This window comes from Zingiber officinale, chromosome 8A (genome assembly GCF_018446385.1).
Source record: "Zingiber officinale cultivar Zhangliang chromosome 8A, Zo_v1.1, whole genome shotgun sequence".
NCBI lineage: Eukaryota > Viridiplantae > Streptophyta > Magnoliopsida > Zingiberales > Zingiberaceae > Zingiber > Zingiber officinale.
This window is the reverse complement of record NC_056000.1, coordinates 3714209-3732883: the sequence shown is the minus strand read 5'-3', so window position 1 is coordinate 3732883 and position 18675 is coordinate 3714209. Positions and strand designations below refer to the sequence as shown.

The 18675-nt window shown below is 37.9% G+C and overlaps 1 long non-coding RNA gene across 1 annotated transcript; it reads right to left on the bottom strand.

Annotated features, from left to right (window-relative positions):
• Positions 1-12018: 12018 nt before the first annotated feature.
• LOC122012021 lies at positions 12019-14053 on the bottom strand. The gene is made up of 2 exons (XR_006120088.1): positions 13266-14053; positions 12019-12370 (listed from the first exon to the last, which is right to left on the bottom strand). It is a non-coding gene; the product is annotated as an uncharacterized LOC122012021 (long non-coding RNA).
• Between the last annotated feature and the right edge of the window lie 4622 nt (positions 14054-18675).

Genomic DNA, 18675 nt, shown 5'->3' with positions numbered 1-18675 from the left:
ATCAATGGTCTTCATTCCGTAGATGAACGCATAGAGAATCGTGATCTTGTAAGGTACGCTCTCAAAGCCTTTCTGAGGAATGCCTTGTGGTCATCTATGGTAGATGCCTACAAGGTCTCCAAGGATCTTTCAATTGTTAAGTTAGATGAATTCTTTTGTGAAATGGAACTTCATGAACTTGCTAACAAGGGTCAAAAAGAGAAAGGTATTGCTTTAGTTGCAGGAGAAAAGAGCAAGGATGAAAGAAGGAAGAAAGAAAAGAAGAAGGAGAAAGAGATTCCCTCATCCTCATCCTCCTCCGAGTCCGATGATGAAGGTGGATCATCATCAAGCGAGATGGCCAACTTTGTAAGGAGGATCATGAGAAGAAACCGGAGATACAAAGGGAAAGGTAAATCTGTTGATCAAAATATTGATAAGACTAATGTCACGTGTTATGAGTGTAGCAAGAAAGGACACTATCGGAGCGAGTGTCCAAAACTCAAGAAGAAGGAGGAAAGGGCCAAGAAGAAGAAAGCTCTCAAAGTTACTTGGGATGAATCCTCCTCAAGCTCATCAGAGGAAGAGAAGAAGGAGAAAAGCACACGTCAACTAGCGCTCATGGCAAGGGAGGAACCGGATTCCGGGAGTGATGGTGATTCTAGTGACACCTCAACCGCGGCTTCATCATCTTCGGATGATGAAGAGGTAACTTCTCCTCATTTAGAAAAGTGTTATAAAACTATTGCACATTTATCTACCTTGCTTAAGAAATCAAAAACTGAAATTAAATCATTAAAAGATGAAGTAGAACACTTGAAGGCTCTTAGAGAAGATGAGGTTGATGACCTACATCAAGAGCTTCTTGAGGATGAAAACAAAGCCTTAAAGAGTGAAGTTGAGAAACTCAAGAAAATGCTTGAGAAATTCTCAACTAGCTCTAAGACCTTAGATATGATTCTAAATGCCCAAAGGGCGGTCTACAACAAGGCTGGGTTAGGATATCAACCTAAGGAGTCTAGTTTCATTTCACTAGTGTCTAGAACCCAATTTCATAGATCACATGCTTCTAGGGTTCATGAGACTAGGAAGGGTGTGACCAAGGCATGGGTCCCTAGGTCTTTCATTGTAGATGCATTAGGTCCCAAGATTTGGGTACCTAAAACATCTATCTTTCGTGTCTTGTAGGTATTTGTCAAGGGGGAGCATCTATCAACTTGGTTTGTTGATAGTGGATGCTCCAAGCACATGACCGGGGACAAGTCACTCTTTACTACCCTTCAAAATAAAAATAGAGGTAATGTGCCTTTTGGTAATAATGGTAGCCTCAAGGTTATAGGAGTTGGAGATATTCATATATCCGAAGGTCTCCAAATAAAAAATGTCCTTCTAGTCAAGGGGATGACCTTTAATCTCCTAAGTGTCAGCCAATTGTGTGATACGGGTTACACAATTGAGTTTCATTCAAGTCAATGTCTGGTCAAACACATTGACACACTTGACACGGTACTAGTAGGCACAAGGGTAGATAACATTTATCAAGTATCATTTAAAAGTGCTACTAATGCCTCTGCTAAGTGTTTCATGTCAAAAGAAGAAGAATCTTGGCTGTGGCATAGAAGGTTGGCTCACGTAAACATGAAGAATATTCGGAAGCTGGCCAACAAAGGATTAGTACGAGACTTACCAAGCATCAAGTACCAAAAGACAAAATTATATGATGCATGTCAAAAGGGTAAGCAAACAAAAGCGTCTCATAAAGGTAAAAGTGTTGTAAGTACATCTACTGCTTTAGATTTATTGCATATGGATTTGTTTGATTGCAGTAATGTTATTTCATTGAATGGAAGTATATACTGCTTAGTGATCATTGATGATTTTACTAGATATACATGGACTTTCTTTTTGAAAAATAAGGATCAAACCATAGATATTTTTGTTTCCTTTTGTAGAAGAACTGAAAATGAAAAATCAACAACAATTAAAACAATTAGAAGTGATCATGGTGGAGAATTTCAAAACCATAGATTTTTAGAATTTTGTCAAGAAAAAGGATATAAGCATGAGTTCTCTACTCCAAGGACCCCACAACAAAATGGGGTTGTGGAGAGAAAGAACCGAGTCTTGCAAGAGGCTGCACGAAGCATGCTCAATGAGTACTCACTACCGAGCTACTTATGGGCTGAAGCGGTAAATACCGCTTGCTATGTGCAAAACCGAGTCTTGATACATAGGTTTTTAGGAAAGACTCCCCATGAACTTTGGTTTGGGAGACCCCCTACAATTAAACATCTTAGGGTGTTCGGTTGTAAGGTGTTTATCTTGAACACCAAGGATCATCTTGGAAAGTTCACGGCTAAGGCTGACGAAGGGATACTAGTCGGGTACTCTCTCACCAGCAAAGCCTATCGAGTCTACAACAATAGGACTAAATTGATTGAAGAGTACTCGGATGTAGCATTTGAAGAAATCCCTAAATCAAATGATCAATCAGGGGATGTAGGAGAAATTCAATTTGAACTTAGAAATCTAAGTTTAAATGATCAAAACATAGAAAGAGTCGAAGTTGACTCCGATGACGATGAGCAAAGGCAAGAGAGGGCTCAGTCTGATCCTTTACCTGATACTGAGCCCTTGCCTGTGTCCAGTGAGATCACTCATGAGGCACCTCCAACACCAAGGCAATCTAGGATAGCCTCTAGTCATCCCCAAGACCAAATTGTGGAAGACATTCAACAAGGGGTTAGGACTAGATCATTCTTTAGAAATGAGTCTAATGAGGTCGCCTTGATCTCAGAGATCCAACCAAAATTAGTTGATGAGGCATTGCACGATTCTGATTGGATCATAGCTATGCAAGATGAGTTAGGTCAATTTGAAAGGAGCCAAGTGTGGGACTTAGTTCCTAGACCTAAGAAGACCACCATTATTGGAACCAAATGGGTCTTCAAAAATAAGTTAAACCAAAATGGAGAAGTCGTAAGAAACAAGGCAAGACTTGTAGCCAAGGGCTATAGTCAAGTAGAAGGCCTCGATTATGATGAGACTTATGCTCCCGTGGCTCGATTAGAGTCCATTCATTTTATGCTAGCTTTTGCTGCACATAGAGGCTTCAAGCTCTATCAAATGGACGTTAAATCGGCCTTCTTAAATGGTTTCATTAAAGAAGAGGTCTATGTTGAACAACCACCGGGGTTTGTGAATACCGAAGCTCCAAACCACGTGTACAAGCTCAAGAAAGCTCTTTATGGGCTTAAACAAGCACCTCGAGCATGGTACGAAAGGTTGTCAACTTACTTACTAGAAAAGGGTTTTGTAAGAGGTCAAATAGACCCAACACTATTTCTGCGTAGAGATGGTGAAAACATATTTGTAGCTCAGGTGTATGTCGATGACATAATTTGTGGCTCAAATAACAAGGGCTATTTGAATGAATTTATCACTCACATGGAAAGTGAGTTTGAGATGAGTCTGGTGGGAGAATTGACATTCTTTCTTGGACTTGAAATCAAACAAACTCGAGATGGCATTTATGTCCATCAAACAAAATACACTCAAGAGATGCTCAAGAAATTCAAAATGAGCGACTCTAAGGAAGTATCCACTCCAATGGCGACAAACACTCGCCTTGACAATGATGAGAATGGAAAACCAGTTGATCTAACGCAATATAGAAGCATGATCGGTAGTCTTCTATATCTCACAGCTAGTCAACCGGACATACTTTTTGCTGTGGGCATGTGCGCTAGATATCAAGTATGTGCCAAGGAATCTCATTTAATTGCAGTTAAGAGAATTTTGAGATACCTTAAGGGCACAATCAGAGTAGGTCTCTGGTACCCTCACACTGAGTCTTTTGATTTGATAGGTTATGCCGACTCCGATTATGCTGGGTGCAAATTGGATCGGAAAAGCACTAGTGGGGGTTGCCAATTTTTAGGTTCATCATTGGTTAGTTGGTCAAGTCGGAAGCAACATTGCGTTGCTCTCTCCACGACCGAGGCTGAATACATTGCCATGGGAGAGAGTGTATCACAATTGTTGTGGATGATCCACACCCTGGAAGATTATGGGCTTTCGTATAAGGGAGTGCAAGTGTTGTGTGACAACATCAGCACAATAAACCTAACGAAAAATCCAGTTCATCATTCAAGGACCAAACATATTGAAGTGCGTCATCACTTCATTAGAGATCACGTAGCTAGGGGAGACATTGCGCTCACATATGTTGAGTCAAAATAGAACTTAGCCGATATTTTCACCAAACCTCTTCCGAAAAATGAATTTAGTCATTTAAGAAGAGAATTGGGAATGTGTTTGGCTCAATAAGCCATTGGGACCCCATCATGATCAATAAGGACAATTAAAACAGCAAGAGAAATTGAGAAATTAATTTGGGCGACTTAGGGACATCTCACACAAATTATAAGGTTTAACAAATTATTTTTGTTTGCTAGAAATGGGGTGAGATGCTATGATCAGCCGAATTATTCAAAATGTATCATGCATCCCTTGAATAATTAGGTTGAAGAGACATAAATTGAGTATGGGGAAGACCATTACATAATTCATGTGTATTTGGTTCCTAGATCTTACTCATATATTCCAACCAAGGAAACTTGGTTGGACTTTTATCTAGAAATTATGTAACTTTGGTTGATGGACTGTTTGATACATTTGAACGATATGTTTTATGATTTTAATTGAAACTAAGACAAGTCCTTGAAAGAATGATAACAAGTTGGTTATATTTTGACAAACTTGAAACTGAAGTCGAAAATTTCAGTTTTCAAGTTGTTTTCTAAATGTCTAAAACTTTCGGGCTATAACCAATTTTAGACCATAATCTTTAGGAGATAGTTATGCCTATAGATTCTTCAGGTTCTAGGTACTGAACTTGGAAGTTTTCCTGGAGAAACTTCAACAAACTATCGAACATCTCTACGAATTTCAGTTATTGAAATTCCTGGAGTAATTTAAGTATCAGACACTGATCGGTCTACAGGCCGATCAGGAGAAGGTGGATCGGTCTGTCGACCGATCCAAAAATCTCTCCACCCTTCTGTTTGTAATCTGATCGGTCCAGGGACCGATCAGGTTCGTTTCATACACCAGGAAGAGTTACCTGATCAGTCTGGGGACCGATCAGGTCAGCCTGCGTGCCAGAGCCCGCTACTGATCATTTTCTGATCGGTCTCCAGACCGATCAGGAAGTTCCCTGATCGGTCCAGGGACCGATCAGCGACTACTGATCATCTCTTGATCGGTCTGCAGACCGATCAGGAGGTTCCCGGATCGGTCCAGGGACCGATCAGGAGGCTCCTGATGTCTCCTGATCGGACAGCCGTCCGATCATTTCGACACCTGGCCAGATACCCACCTCCACAGGATTTCACGGGCTATCCATCCTCGAGCAGCGGCATGCCACCTCAGGGACACACTCCTCCAGCTGACGATGCTGATGCTCCTCATGATGAGGAGGATGCTTGATACACATTATTCTATGTTGTCATTCTGATTATCTATGTTTTGGATGTTGTTTTGTTGGATATTTATGTCTGACCTGGATACTTGCTGCTTTTATCTATTTATGCTGTTCATTTTCTTGTCTTTCTTTATGTTTCACTTCTTATTGACTTTTAATATGTTGTTCATATGCCATGTCTTGTATGTCTCTTATTTCTTTATCACTGTCTTATAATACACTTAGAGGGTATTCTAGGTGAATTAAGAAAAAGATAGTATGGGTTAAGGAGGAGTCCTTTAATGCTTTCTTACCTAATTCGCGCCTTTTCGGTGTTTGACAAAGGGGGAGAAGGTAACTAAGTTTAGAGATAAATGAAAGGTTGTCTTAGGGGGAGGATCTTGATTTCCCTATCCTTACATGGTGTTGTATCTGTCTTAGGGGAGGATCTTGATTCTCCTAAAAATAGGAAAATATGAACATTTCTGATCTAAACTTAAATCGTGTTGTTAAACAACAAAAAGGGGGAGATTGTTGATACAGTCTGACCTGGCTGTTGTTTTGATGTTGACACGGATTTAAGTTTGTATCAGATATTAATTAAATTCAGACTGATTAATGATCAAGGTTGATCATATGGAGAGGAAAAGTCCAAGTACGGATACTTGGCACGCGAAGTCGAAGAGGGCTCGGTAGCTCGTTCTCTGGACCGGACGAAATCGGAGAGGGCTCGGCAGCTCGTTCTTCGGGCTAGGTCAGAGAGGGCTCGGTAGTTCGTTCTCTGGACCGGACGAAGTCGGAGAGGGCTCGGCAGCTCGGACTAGGTCAGAGAGGGCTCGGTAGCTCATTCTCTGGACCGGACGAAGTCGGAGAGGGCTCGGTAGCTCGTTCTCCGGACTAGGTCAGAGAGGGCTCGGTAGCTCGTTCTCTGGTCCGGACTAGGTCAGAGATGGCTCGGTAGCTCGTTCTCTGGACCGGACGAAGTCGGAGAGGGCTCGGTAGCTCCTTCTCCAGACTAGGTCAGAGAGGGCTCGGAAGCTCGTTCTCTGGACCGAACGAAGTCAGAGAGGGCTCGGCAGCTCGTTCTCCGGACTAGGTCAGAAAGGGCTTGGTAGCTCATTCACTGGACCAGGAAGTCGTTAGGGTTTAGGGCTGGGAGGCTCTAAAACTAACACAGGGACATTGGATCAGTCTGTTGACCGATCCAGTGATACTTTGGTTGACTGGATCGGTCGACAGACTGATCCAGTGATACCTTAAGTGAACTGATCGGTCTCGTGACCGATCAATAATCACACAGAAGCATTCTGTGGGTTATCTGATCGGTCTACAGACCGATCAGAAGGATGCAATGGGATTCAGAACGATAGGGGGGATCGATCTGTGGACCGATCCACCCATAGGCTGATCGGTCCACAGACCGATCAGCATCATCCCAGACCGATCAGGGTGTGTCCTGATCGGTTCGGAAGGCTATGGATCGGTCTGATGACCGATCCACAACGATGTCGTTTGTCCTTTGCGTTTTCTTTGCGATTTCTGATTCACTGATCAAATCATCTGCTGTGAGATTTTTAAGTTACAGGTTGCAGGTGTCGTGCCAATGGTTAATTTCAAATTAAGCTTCATCAGAAGAATAAGACCAAGTGATCTTTCTACTGTGTTTCGCTGCAAATGGTGCATTTGAAGCATCAACGTTCACTGACTGCGATCAGTGGCAATAGCTTGACTCTTGCTTATTGGTTCGAGCTCAGAGACACCAGTGAAGACTATGGATGGTATTGGTGTGAGTTCAGAGAACCAGATGAGGAGGAAGAGTGATTGGTGACGCCTAAGTTGGTAGCAGTGATTCAATACAGGTGACAGCGATTCGGCTCTGGCTGAAGACAGTGAGAAAGCAGAAGAATAAGAAGAAGGAAGAAGAGAGGTTTTGGTAACAACGAAAGATTTTTTGAAAACTCTCGGTCAACCGAAGCAAGGGTGCTGTGTTGTTGAGCTCTTGGCTGAGGAATCCTTCTGTCTGTGTGCGTTGCTTTCTTCGTGGATGTAAGTTCATTTGTTCATTCTTTAAGCCACAAAACTCTGTAAGTCTTGTGCTTCATTACAAATCATTTCTGTGACTTTGTGGAGAGGTTACTCCACCGAGAAGGAGAAATACTTAGCCGGAATTTGTCCGGGGTGTGATCTACCGAAAGATCAAGGGATCGTTCACCTTACGGACACGCCGAGGAGTAGGGGCAAGTTATCCCCGAACCTCGTACATACTTGTGTAAGCTGTGGGTTGTGTTTCTTTCCTTGCATCAGTTTTCTTTTTGTTTATTTCCGCTGTGCTAACAAGCTTTTGTGAGGAATTGATTGAGTTTTTAGTGGAGGCTATTCACACCCCCCCCCTCTCTAGCCATCCGAAGGTCCTAACAAATTTAACCTGGTTACAACCAAGGAGGTTGTTAATCCAGGGCAATAAAAAGCGCACTAGAAAATTCTCCTTTGCTGAAGGCGGAAAAGCCTTTTACACTCTAACGGCTCAGAACTATTGCTAGGAATTGCTTACAGAGTTGAATGTAGAAGTGATGATTAATTCCTAACTCTAGGGGTCCTTTTATAGCCCCTGGAAATTTTATCTCGGAGGTCCAAGGCGCCTCCAACAGGGGTCCAAGGCGCCTCCAAGGGGTGAGCGGATAAAACTCTATCTACAGCTCGAAACAGTCATTTTGACCAGTCGGAGGCGCCTCAAAGCAGGTCTGAGGCACCTCAACGCTTGAGGTGCCTCAGCTTGAGGCGCCTTCAACACTGGTTGAAGGTGCCTCGAGCAGTCTTCTCAGCAACCTTTCTTTTTTGCTTTGACTTCCGAGGCTCCGTTTGTTTGGGTGATTGTGACCAACCAAAATAGGGCTCACCCGAACTCAATTTTCGGTCTTCTCCTAGAGCAGCCATCCTCCCCGGCTTAACGTCCCTCGAACGCCGCGTAGGTTTTCTCGCCCACCGGTGTACTCTTCTGCAGCTCTCTCGTCCTTCGGACGCACCGAGCTCGTCGGCTCCCTTCCCGTGCAGTCCTTCTCGCTAGCTGCGTCTTTCGCTCGACTTCCTGCCCTCCTAAGCTCCTGCACACTCAGACACAAGGATCAAACACAAAGCAGGACCTAACCAACTTGGTTGATCACATCAAAACTACCACGGGGTCCAACAATCTCCCCCTTTTTGATGTGCATAAACCCAAGTTCAAGTTAGAGTAAAAATAGACACAAAAAGTAATTTTAAAGAAATATTACTAAACTAACAAGTTAAGCATAACTTTGTAATAAATAAAATTGCAATACATTTTAGAAAAAAATATTAACATTTTAATTTTAATTTTCCTAACTCCCCCTAAACTTGTACCTTTCTCTCCCCCTTTGATCATAGCAAAAATGGGGTCTTAATTAGAGAGAATTTTCCAAAAAAAAAATTAAGTAATATGAATTTTTCAAAAAATTTTCCAAGTAAGAATGAAGTTTTGAAAAAATTTTCTAAGTAAAGTGAAATTTTGAATTTTCCAAAAAAAAATCAAGTCAAATGAATCTTTTGAATTTTCCAAGTAAAGATGAGTTTTTTTTTTCCAAATTTCCAAAAAAAAAAATTCTAAGTGAACTGAATTTTTTAAAAAAAATTCTAAGTAAAATGATTTTTTTTTTTCAAAAATTTTCTAAACTTGTAAAAATTTTCAAGTCAAAAAATTTTAAAAAATGAATTTTTGAATTTTTTAAAATTTTTAAGTCAAATGAATTTTTCGAAAAAAAATTCTAAGTATACTGAATTTTTGAATTTTTCAAAAAATTTCTAAGTAAAATGAATTTTTAGAATTTTTTCAAAAACAATTCTAAGTAAAAATGCTCAATATTTAAATCTTAAAAAAAAATTAAGAAGATTCCATATTCTTTTTGATTTCAAGAAAATATTTAAACACTTTTCAAAGCATTATTTAATTCAATTTTAATACTTTTTACCAGAAAGTTAATTAAACCTTTCATTTCTATATTTGGCTTCCAGTTAATGGCGAGGCACTCGACCTTCTTGGTTATTGGAGCAACAACCACTTTCTAGTCAAAACCGCATAAGGAAAATCAATGTTTAATTTTCTCTCTTAAAGCTTTTAATTTTAAAAGATTAATTTAGCACGGATTTTGAAACCCAATAGAGATTCCTTTCTACTGGATTAATTAGAAACTTAGGGGATACATAACTTTTGAGCACTTTTCTAAGTTGACCCTGGTGTTTTCTAATGTATCAATTTAATTTTCCATAAATTCTTAATTTTGATTTAGGAAATTTATTTAAGCATGCATCATGATTTTTCAATTTCTCAATTTCAACTTTTAATTTTTCATTTTCTAATTTTAAATTATCATACATTTCTAGTGAGCATGCTTTTGCAATGTTCAATTTCAATTCAGTATTTTCTTTTTTTAATTGATCTAACTCTTTAGAAAGAGACTTGATAAATAGAAATGATTGAGTAGGTGTTAGATTACGCACCTTACTTACCTGACTTGGTGATGCTCCCCCTTCACTGCAGCTTTCTTCTTATGATGTTCCTCCCCCTTCATCTATGCTCATTTCTGAGCTTGACTCTTCTTCCAGCTGATGGTTCGCCATTAGCGCTAACCCCGAGAATTCTTCGATGTCTGATTTGGAGGATGACGAATCTGACCAAGTGGCCTTCGGGTTCTTGTGCTTTGTTTTTTTTCTCTTTCTGTTTGCTCTTCAATTTCGGGCAGTCATCCTTGATGTGTCCTTCTTCGTTGCAGTTGTAGCAACGAACCGTCCTTTTTCTTTGTTGATGCCTCTTTGTCTGCGATATAAATTTATTAGATTTAAAAAATTTATTGAAGCGTCTTACCAGTAGCGCCGCTTCGGATTCGTCGACCGAGGCTTCGGAGTCAGAACCGTTTATTTTTGCCTTTAAGACAATGTTCTGACTGGTCTTCTCTACTCCATTAGGCTCTGCAACTCGAGATTCATGAAGTTCAAAAGTAGAAAACAATTGTTCTAAAGTACTTACCTCGAAGTCCTTAGAGATGTAGTACGCATCTACTAAGAGGCTCACTCGGGAGTTCTCGGGAAGGCGTTGAGTGCATACCAGATCGAGTCCTAGTTCGTTACTTCTTCTCCAAGGTTGTTGAGTTACGTGATCAGCTCTTTGATTCTCGCTTGGAGTTGCACTACCTTCTCGCCTTGGTTCATCCGGAGGTTCGTAAGTTGCGTCCGAAGGATATCGCATCTTGCCAGCGTCGCTTCGGATCTTCCTTCGTGAAGCTCCAGGAATTTTTCCCAGAGGTCTTTCGCGGAGTCGTAGCTTCCGATCCGACTTACTTCTTGAGGTGGCAACACGCTAAGCAGATGGAACTCTACTTTTCCGTTGGCGACGAAGTCTACTTGTTCCTTCTTCGTCGAGTTGTATTCCTCCTTATCTTTTGGAGTTGAAAAATCATATTTCATAGTAATTAAAATATCAAAGTCTAGTTTAAAGAATACCTCCATTTTTCGCTTCCATGTAGCGAAATCTCCGTCGAACTTTGGGGGATGAATATTTGCTCCGGCCATCGTCTTGATCGTTATGCTTCAGTCTGCGATTAGTCCTTCTGAGGCGGTCTGGCTCTGATACCAATTGTAGGTGCAGCGGAGGCCGGCAAGAGGGGGGTGAATTACTCCTTAAGAAAATAAGACTATACCCTCCTCGGATTCTTCAACTCAAAAGTGTAATAGTAAATAAAATAATAAAGAAATAAAGAAATAGGAAGACAGGAATTTAACCTGGTTACAACCAAGGAGGTTGTTAATCCAGGGCAATGAAAAGCGCACTAGAAAACTCTCCTTTGCTGAAGGCGGAGAAGCCTTTTACACTCTAACGGCTTAGAACTATTGCTAGGAATTGCTTACAGAGTTGAATGTAGAAGTGATGATTAATTCCTATCCAGGGGTCCTTTTATAGCCCCTGGAAATTCTATCTCGGAGGTCCAAGGCGCCTCCAACAGGGGTCCAAGGCGCCTCCAAGGGGTGAGCGGATAAAACGATCATTTTGACCAGTCAGAGGTGCCTCAAAGCAGGTCTGAGGCGCCTTAGTGCTTGAGGCAACTCAAATTGAGGCACCTCAGCTTGAGGCGCCTTCAACACTGGTTGAAGGCGCCTCGAGCAGTCTTCTCAGCAACCTTTCTTTTTTGCTTTGACTTCCAAGGCTCCGTTTGTTTGGATGATTACGACCAACCGAAATAGGGCTCACCCGAACCCAATTTTCGGTATTCTCCTCGAGCAGCCTTCCACCCTGGCTTAACATCCCTCGAAGACCGCGCATGTTCTTCTCGCCCACCAGTGTACTCTTCCGCAGCTCTCTCATCCTTCGGACGCACCGAGCTCGTCGGCTCCCTTCCCGTGCCGTCCTTCTCGCTAGCTGCGTCTTCTGCTCGACTTCCTAGCGCTCCTAAGCTCCTGCACACTCAGACACAGGGATCAAACACAAAGCAGGACCTAACCAACTTGGTTGATCACATCAAAACTACCACGGGGTCCAACAAAATATTTACATCGTCTAAGCAAATGTATAAATTTTTAAATCTCACCTTAAGTAATCTAATCTTTACATTCTATCACGACGCTCATGATCACAGGGATCAGATCCTCCTAGATATAAATGATTTGAATATTGCACCTCTTGAATCATTTTACAAACCTTCTCCTTTTCTTTGCTTTGCCTACCTTACTTGATAAACTTTTCTTCCCATTTTTTGTGATAAGAAGTTCAATACTTTTTTACTTTCAATAATGTCTTCATATATCCTCTTGCTAGTAGCATGCATGTCTATGATTTCTTCCCTTTGCCCTCCCTTGTCTCGAACTCCATGAGATGAATTACTTCATAAGGATTAATGAACCAACCAAGTTTGTTGAAATAATCTAGCAAAATCAAAACATGAAATGAGTAAGTTTAATAAATATAAAAACAAGCATGCAATGAAATAACCTATATAAAAGAAAATGACTACTTACTAACAGTACAAATTTATATTATCTCCATTGAAATTTGGACCACAACCAAGGGGAGAAATGAGATAATCAAACTTAGAACAATTAACATGCAATGACATTATTTGTTTAAAAATCTATACTTGAGTCTGGGTTATAATTCTTATATTCTCGCAAATATGTCATCAACAATATTCTGATCAACCGATTATATTTTTAATTGATATCAAGTTCATTATCCTAACTGATTTTCCAAGTCTTGACTTATTTGCCATCCTTGCAATCTTCAAAACCCCTCAACCAAAGGGGAAGCACTTTTCATCCCGAGAGTCCAAAATAACTCATGAACATACATACACTTAATTTTAGTAGATAGCTACAAATTTTCCAACAGCTAAACCCTGGTCTATTGATGCACAACCAAACTTTCTTCACCATTATTTTCTGGTCCTCTTGAAATACTACACTCATACAAACAAGATCATATCAGACTAAATAATAAATTTCTTTTGCAATTATATTTACACTAGAAAAAGAAACTCTTGGAGTTTGAATTTTGAACCAAGCATATATAAATTACTTTGATAGATATTTCACAATAGCAATGAGTCACCAGATTCTTAAAAACCAATTTTAGAAAACTACTGTCTTATTCACTAAGATTTTCAATCAAAATATATGAAATTACATATGGAACACTGACCAAGTCTTCGACCTTGATATTTGACATTATATTCTAATACAATTTACAAAATTTAGAATCATGGATATATTGTATCTCAGTAAAGCAATCTAACAGGTTTAAAAGACATCATTTAGTATTTACCTTGCACTGCAGTTGTCTAGCCTTGATAGGAGAGGAACCACTAAACCAATTTAATGATTCAACACGGAATGTCAGCCACCTTTTATTTAATGAAAAGTAGTTTCTTGATTAAGAAACCACATTGTTATGTACAAATTTTTCGGCAACATACCTGCAATGATTGATTCAAGTAATATGAAAATGAACTAAACATTAGTCATAAGTTACAACTGAATCATGTAATGCAGTGAATATCAGAAAATAAGAGAGAAGCATTTCTATCACCACTGTAGTGTTCATGCAACGAAACGAGGCAACAGAGCAAGATATGTGCTGAGGCAATACAGCATACTAGGGTAACCAGGAAGCCACAGACCTTGTTCTTTATGGAATTCCGATCAAATTTAACTTTGACAAGTAATGCAGACCTTGATATCAGCGTCAGAGGCCTGATAGATCTCTAGAGCCTTAGCTTCAAGTTCAATCTTCCTCTCCTCAAACTCCTTGGTGTTCTCCTCCTGCAACATCAAGATAGATTATATACATAAGCAAATTAAAGAAGAAGAAGAATTAAGAAGAAGAAAAAATATTGTTGGGAATTAATTATCGACCTGTGATTCCTCAAATGACTTGCAGGCCTCTGTGGCCGCAGTCCTCTTGCTGGAATATATCCATTAATAGAATAAAAGACATCTTATCTACCCATTAATAGTGATCTCATAATGCATTGTCACTCTACACTACAATTTCACCATTAACAGAATTAAACTAATAAATGAAATAGCAAAACATTCAATGAAACCTAATCTAGTAAATGAAAGTCAATGCAAATAAAAAAAAAAATCTAGTCTAACTTAAACTATGATTGCAAGGAAATTAAAGTAACATAAAGTAAGCATTGAATGAAATCTAGAGCATTAAAGAAATCTAATCCTAATTGCATCCAAACGAAGAACAGAACTTATAGCAATTGAAAGAGACAAGACTAGTAGAAATTAAGGAAATTAAGTAAAATAAAGTGCTCGAATTTAAACCTAACTATTGGAAGAAGCATTTTGTCAAACACCTTAAGAGCATGAATCAAAATGACATGGGTACATGCAAATCTAAAACATGGGAGAACAGCTTAAGTACAGAAACATCAAACAATCAAGCATGCAAATCAACATATCGACCATTGAAGAAGAAGCTTGCTGTTCAGAATCTAATGAAGGCCGAAGATGTCTGTGGGAAGCCGGTGCTGAGCATGAAGTGAAGAGCTCTCCGAAAGAGGACCGCTGCTTGCTTAGGGCGGCCAGATCTTGGAGATGCTGTGGTCGGATGTTGACTATGAAGGACCTCTTATCTTTAGCCCGAAGAGAAGAGGGTTGCAGTTTGAATCTGAAGTAGAGAAACTCCGTCGTGGCCTGGATGCTGGTGTCGGCACGTCGGGGTGGACAATCACGAAGAACCACTAGAGGAAATGATGGCGTTGGTTGGAATCGCGGGTAGAAAATGACGGTGGGAAGATGGAGAGGAGATGGCCGACCGGCGGCGGTGGAGTGGTGGCGGACCGCCGGCCCCTTTGGTGGAGTGATGGCGAAGGAGGGAGAAGTGGCATACCGGCCTTCGCAGCGTGAGAAACCGAGCGAAGGAGGAGAAGATGCGTGCTTGTGGATTTTATTTCCCCAGATCTGATCCGATGGTCTTGATCAATCCAGATCTGATGGAGCAGTTGAGATCAAATCTGAGTGAATGGTCGAGATCCACTAGAATCCATTGAATGGTCAGGATGGCTAGATCAAGATGAGCGGCTCAGATCATGCTATATCTACCCAGATTGGCCAGAATCAACCAAATCTTGATGAACGACTAGAATTAATCAGATCTGAATCTTTCATTTAATTTGCTTCAGATTGGACTTCTCATTAACTCAAGTCTTTATGTTTAATTTGGTTCAACTTGAGCTCAATCCATAAAAAATAAAAGTACACAATTATAAGTAGAAATCCATAAAAATAGGAAGAATTATAACAAGACTCATAATATGAATCCAACTCAATAAACATGATAAGAATCAATAATTAATCATATGAAAGGATTAAAACATGAAAATTAAAGACAGAAATAATGCATCAAAATGTTAGTTATCAGCGGTCGAGCGAGGAAATCCCACGAAATTGCTGCGACGAGAGAAAGAAAGGGAAGGGTTGATTTAGGTTATGAAGAGGGCTCAGGCAAAAAAAAAAAACATATTAAGAAAAAAATAATACAGGCTAATAAATTTTAGGGAAAAAATAGTTCATAATATTTGTGAATATTGAGATAAATTTATAAATCCAAGTTTATTTCATCACAAATTTTATTAAATTAGAAACTAATTTTTTATCTCAATTGTTTATATTTAAATGATATTTTTAACATTTTTTAAAAATCTATTTATACTTAATATTTTTTTAAAAAAATTATATAAAATTTTATTTCAAATCTATTTCATATTTCATCTCAAATTTCATTTTATTCATTATATTTTTAAAAATAAAATAAATTTATCTTCGTTAAATTTTAAATAATTTTTAATAGAAATATGGTTTCAAATTCTATTTATAATCCATATTTATTTTCTTAATAAAAATTTATATTTTATTTTGTCTTCAATTGGTTTTAAATTCTAGTTTAATTTTTTATATTATATTTTATTAAAGTAAAACAAATTAGTGATTCGGTAGAAAATCATTCTTTGATTTATAAAAACTTGAAACAGATTTTATTTCTGTTTCAAATATTCATTTATAATCTATATTTATTTTTGTTTATAAAAATTTATTGACAATTTCATCTCAAATTAATTTTAAATTCTATTTCAAATTTATTTTTGTATATTATATTTTATTTAACTAAAACAGATTAGTAATTCTGTAAAAAATTTGTTTCTGATTTACTAAACTTTGAAACGAACTTTAATTTCGTTCTAGAAATCTGTCTCTGAAGCCTTGTTTTCTTGTAGTGGATGTCAGATAAAATATTTTTGAATTGATTTAGGAGGTGAATAGATTTTGTCAGAGTTTGAGAATTATTTTTAAGGAAAATTATATTATTCATCCACTCATAATGCCCTAAACATCATAACAAAATGGTGTATCAAGAAGAAAAAAATTGAACTATTTTAAATATGGTTTATGTATGTTGAAAGAGAAAAATACCCAAAATAATGTTGGAAAGATGTTATCTGTGTTGTATATTTATTAAACATGCTTCCCACTAAAGGAATTAGAGACATCACCCCAGAGGAAGCTTGAAGCTTACACAAACCAAGGGTGGATCATCTTCATATTTTTGGGAGCATAACATTTGCAAAGGTACAAACTAAGAAGCAGTCAAAATTTGACGATAAAAGTCAGAAATGTATTCTCTTAGGCTATTGTGAGAATGCTAGCGGGTATAAATTGTGCAATCTTATAACTCAAAAGCTCATGGTATCAAGAGATATGGAATTTGATGAAAAATAAACATGGAATTGGAATAACAATAACAATAATAATGACGACATAACATGAAGCAAATCTCATTTGAAGAAGACTATAAAGAGAAGAAAAACAAGCAAGGAGAGAGTGAAGAAATATCATCACCCCCAACAAGTTGATACTCAATTAGAAAGTGATGATCCAAACAGTCTAATTGTGAAAAGAATAAAGAGTATCTAAGACATATATGACTCTAGCTGAGCGATTGATACTGACTTTGCTTTTAATAATTTGTATTTATTCGCATGATATGATTTTATAACTTATGAAGTCTCCAAGGATGCAAAGTGAAGAAAAGCAATGAAAGAACATATTCTTATTATAAAGAAAAATAATACATGAAAACTCACTTCATTTCCTCAAAGACATAAAGCTATTGGAGTCAAATGGGTGTTCAAAATAAAGACAAATGTAACAAGAGAAGTTGAAAGGCACAAAGCAAGGTTAGTTGCTAAAGGACACAAGCAAAAGTATAGGATTGACTACAAAGAAGTCTTCACACCATTAGCCTGATTTGAAATAGTAAGATTACTTGTCTCTATTGCAGCTCAAAGAAGATGGAAGATATAAATGTGGACATAAAATCTACTTTTTTTAATGAAAATATTAAAGAAGAGGTATATATCCAGCAACCATCAGATTTTATCATCAAAGGGAAAGAAGAAAAGGTATACAAATTAAAAAAAGCTCTTTACAAGCTCTAGCAAACTCCTAGAGCCTAGAACTCAAGAATTGATGATCACTTTATAAAGGAAGGCTTCACAAAGTGCCCCTACGAGCATTCTTTATACTTAAAGAATAATTCATATAGAGATATTCTATTGGTATGTATTTATATGGATGATTTAATTTTTACTTGCAATAATATCTTCATGATTAGAGAATTCAAGTAATTAATGGAGAAAGAATTTGAAATGACAGATCTATGATTGATGAGATACTTCCTTGGCATTGATTTACAACAAAGAGAAGAGAGAATCTTTGTATGACAAGAAAAATATGCCAAAGGGATTCTGTAAAAATTCTCAATGGAAGATTGTTATGCTATGGATACACTCATAGAGTACGACATTAGAATGACTAAAGACCGAGAGGTAAACCTATGAATCTAACTTATTATAAGAGTCTTATGGGTTGCCTCAGGCATCTGACATGTACAAGGTCTGAATATTATTTGGAGTTGGTTTGATAAGTAGGTATATAGAAACTCCAAAAATATTTCACTTATATGCAGTTAAGAAAATTCTTAGATATATTAAAGGGACAATTGATTATGAACTTCTTTATTTATCAACGAAAGATATGGAATTTTTTTTTATCTCAGTGATAGTGATTGGGATGGAAGTTATGATGATCGCAAGAGCACTATTGGATACATGTTTTATCTTAGTAATGTTGCATTCACTTGGTCTTCACAGAAACAATCAATTGTTGCTCTATCAACTTGTGAAGCTAAGTATATTGTTGTAACCTCTTGTATTTGCCATGCTATTTGGTTAAAGAAATTACTCTAAGACCTTAGATTGCAACAAGAAGTTACGACCAAAATCTATGTGGATAATAGACCGGCAATTGTTTTAGCAAAGAAACCTAGTTCATCATGAAAGATCTAAGCATGCATATCAATACTCACTTTCATTTCATAAGAAGTATATTAAGTAAAATAAAAATTAGAATTACTTCATGTGGAATCAAGCTGATATATTTACAAAACTTCTAAAAATGAAAGTTTTTCAATACCTAAGGAATTTATTGGATTGTTCAAGGAAAAACAAGTTTAAGGAAGGGAGGGGGGAGGACAAATGTTGACATGTAAATTTATTTCAAAGACAAATTGATTTCTTCAACTATGCAAGAATAATGTCAAGAACAACTTAACTTGACAATAGTCATTAGTATAAAAAATAATAAAAATTAATTGTTTTGTG